Source organism: Perca flavescens, chromosome 11 (genome assembly GCF_004354835.1).
Source record: "Perca flavescens isolate YP-PL-M2 chromosome 11, PFLA_1.0, whole genome shotgun sequence".
Classification (NCBI taxonomy): domain Eukaryota; kingdom Metazoa; phylum Chordata; class Actinopteri; order Perciformes; family Percidae; genus Perca; species Perca flavescens.
This window is the reverse complement of record NC_041341.1, coordinates 11,302,581-11,306,719: the sequence shown is the minus strand read 5'-3', so window position 1 is coordinate 11,306,719 and position 4,139 is coordinate 11,302,581.

Below are 4,139 nucleotides of genomic sequence, written 5' to 3'. Positions count from 1 at the left end.
GTTTCTTTATTTTCATGACAATTTACATTGTAGATTCTCACTGAAGGCATCAAAACTATGAATGAACACATATGGAATTATGTACTTAACAAAAAAGTGTGAAATAACTGAAAACATGTCTTATATTTTAGATTCTTCAAAGTAGCCCCCCTTTGCTTTTTTGATAACTCTGCAAACCCTTGGTGTTCTCTCAATGAGCTTCATGAGGTAGTCACCTGAAATGGTTTTCACTTCACAGGTGTGCTTTGTCAGGGTTAATTAGTGGAATTTTTTCACTTATTAATAAAAAAGCAAAGGAAGGGCTACTTTGAAGAATCTAAAATATAAGACATGTTTTCAGTTATTTCACACTTTTTTGTTAAGTACATAATTCCATATGTGTTCATTCATAGTTTTGATGCCTTCAGTGAGAATCTACAATGTAAATAGTCATGAAAATAAAAGGAAACGCATTTGAATGAGAAGGTGTGTCCAAACTTTTGGCCTGTACTGTAACTCATGATGTGACTCAGTGTAAAAAGACTCGACTACAGAGAAACGGACTAAACTGATTGACCGACGACGTTTTTGTTATTTAGCCCTTTTAGGTTTGTCTCATTAAAATCAATGAGGAGGCTGTGTCTCTTGATGCGGTGGTAACGTTGGTCTGAAGCAGCCAGACGAGAAGAAAATACATCACTTTTGTGCTTGTGTGTACTAAACACTCATCCTGAAGACGTTGCGGTTTATTTATCTACTCATCTTTTGAGTTTGCGTTTCCCTAAATAACACACAAGTAATCTTCTTGATATTCTTCAGCATATTTTGTCATAGAGAAGATTTTTTTGTCATCAGTGTCAACAGTTCTCAGTCAAACTGTTATGTCGCAAAAATAATGACACATTTACTTATTAAATTCTACTTAATTGGTTTGAGTGATCAAATGTAAGTTGGACTTAGGTCACAGGTGTTTAGATCGGATGTTGTAGCACATGTCCAGGGTTCTGTTCACACTGGCAGCTCAATCAGAAGTTTGTAAAGCTAGACAGGAATCAGATTGGATTTTTGAAATCGGGACCGACAAAGACAAAAAGACAACAGAAAAAATGAAAACCGATTTGTGCAAATATCCAGATTCAAACCAGAATCGTGGGAGGTTTGACATCTGTTTCTCACAAGTGCTTTACAAAGCCCAAAGAAATGGAAGAATGGAGACAATTGTGAAAATACAAATAAAAGTACAAACAGAATGCACCCCAACTACTACAGATATACAGTACAGTGTATAACATGTGGTAATGAATAGGACAATATCCAAAAGAATAAACAAAAAACATAAAAAAAAGACAAAAGTATTTCACTATGAAAAAAGAAAAATCAAGAATAAGCTAAATAAATAAATACTTTTAAATAAATAGTCTTGTCCCGAAGGGAGTAGGAGGAAGCAAAATGCTTTTCGGGTCCTACTCTTTTGGACGTGTCCATACCTTTACATCTTTAATTACAGAAATATCCCTTATCAAAGTGTTTTTAATCAGATAATTTTTTCGATATGCAACCATACAACCCTATAACAGAAAACATTTGGTCTCAGTCCTGCAGTGCAGACATTATATGAGCAATGAAACTATGAGAGAGATGCCTTAAGAGGTTCTGTGGTGAAAACTTTTAGCCAACCGTGCAATTCAAAGTGCTTTAATTATTATTCATTATTAATGGTTCTAATAACTCCACACTAAAGTCCAGTGGTGGAAGAACTACTCCGATATTTTCCTTATAAAAGTAGCAATACTACAGTGTAGAAATACTCTTGTTACTAGTAAAAGTCCAGCATTCAAGATCTCAGTACAAAAACATCTGCATCAAAATATACTTAAAGTAAAAGTACGCTTTATGCAGAATGGACCATTTGACAATAATGTATTATTATTATAATTATTGATGCATTCATGTTTTCATCACTTTAATGTTGCAGCTGGTAGAGCTCATGTTAATTCCTTCATTTCATTCATGCAGTATACAGTTTATGGGAACTGGGCCAATTAAACTGTATCTCAATTCACTCTTATTGAAGCAGAATGCTACTTGGTTACTGAAGTTACCTAACAGAACTGTGTGTGTGTGTGTGTGTGTGTGTGTGTGTGTGTGTGTGTGTGTGTGTGTGTGTGTGTGTGTGTGTGTGTGTGTGTGTGTGTGTGTGTGTGTGTGTGTGTGTGTGTGTGTGTGTGTGTGTGTGTGTGTGTGTGTGTGTTGCCATTGCATCTCTTAATGCAAAATTGAGCATTATTGTTTCTTGTGTGGGCGGCTGCGCGCACGTGTCCGGTCAAAAGGGAATCTTCTTGTTAGTGTTGTTTGCTTTTGTCTCTTTGAGTATTAAAAAAAATAATAATGACAACACATCATCTTTTTTGTTATATTTGCAGCGCAGCAGTTATTTCATTGATATTTCATCAACATTTATTTTGTTGACGTCTTGTGACCCATGTATATTCTGTGTATTCACACACGGATACATGCACAACCGTATTGAATCAGCACAATTTCTTAGCTTTTAAAAAAATAAGTTCTCCCTCTTATCCCTTCATTCTTCCATCCTTAATTGTACACTTCCATACTCTCCCTAAGCAGCCCACAGCTCCTCCTCCTCCTCCTGTTTCTACGTGTACGGTTTTAACGCTCTGCTCTCAGCCATCACGCTTTCTCTAATTGAAAATGCACGTTTGTAGTCCTTTAATACACACACACACACACACACACTGGAGCTGGACCGTGCTGGTTTTTCCATCCCGGTGTTTACCTGGGAACGGAGCGGTATCCTCGCTCGGTTTATTTCCCTTTGGTCCTTTTTTCTTGTTGGCATGCGCAGCTGACAGAGTATAAATACAAATATATGAACTACATATACACACAGCACCAGGCTGTAAATCACAGCGACCTGTTAGGCCCAGTGCATGTGTCTGTTTAAAGTGAGACTGCAGTGATATCACTGCAGTGTATTAAGTAGTTTTAATATGAAAGCGACACCGTAACTGAACCGTTTTATGCGCAAAAGTTAAAACTTTAATGGAGTCGTAATACATGTCACTTATTAAAGAAATGGTGGTAAATGGAAAGAGCTACAGTGGAGAACAAATAAATATAAGAACGAGACTTTTGACTCATGTTGAACTTGTGTGTGCATGCTGTGAGCTGTGTAGGAAACTAGTAAACCTAAAGCCACTTAACCTCCAGACATTATAGTCTGTTTACTCAACAACGCGTTGCTCCGTCTCAAGGCCCAGTAGTATTACTAATTAATACAAATATTGTGATAGGGTTCTATCGCGCAGTTAGACGCAAGGAACTTAATTTAGGATGGAATCCCGCATTTTTTTTTTAAATCATTGACTAAATGAAAAGTATAGTCTATACATGTGTAGGGTGGAATTTTGTCTCACTTAATGATGTATGAGTATGATGATGAGTGTTATCTCACTATGTGTGGCTATAAGGTGTCTATGATCATAAGTAATATTCATTCATAATATGAATCTGTCTCTTTGTCATTGTATTTTATTTATCACATTTTATTCATGTATATTCATTTATTAGCCTATATTAACTTTCAGGCTCTAGAGCTAAGTGACGTGGATGTTTAGTGTCTAAATCACGTTTATAAGCTCACAATTTAAGAAGAAAAGAAAAACACGCACATCAAGGATCCCTATATATATATATATAAATGTCATGTAATGTTATTTTATTTATTTATTCAGTAAGTTTTCTGTCGAGGAATTAGAATATAATGTTTACCCACATCGGCTGCAGCTGCATGATATTTTTCATTCTATAGTTAAGTATTCATCACATCCGTTTAAGATATAGGCTAAAATATTTAACAACACAAAACAAAAGAAAATGGCAGAATATCTTTTTTTTTTTAGAAAACGCTCAGGCTGGCACATAATCAGACTATTTATTTCCTGCTTTGATGTTTGTTTTTTTGTCCAAGTCACTGCCTTAAGGAAGGTGTCTCGTGTGAGGCTTTAAAGGGTGAACTCTGGTCCCATGCTTATGGTCATCACAAAAACCCAACTTCTCGTAAATGCGCAATTTAACCATCGTCTTAAAGCAACGGCATGCTGCTGATTTTGTATTTTACGCCTAAAACTGAGCGTCAG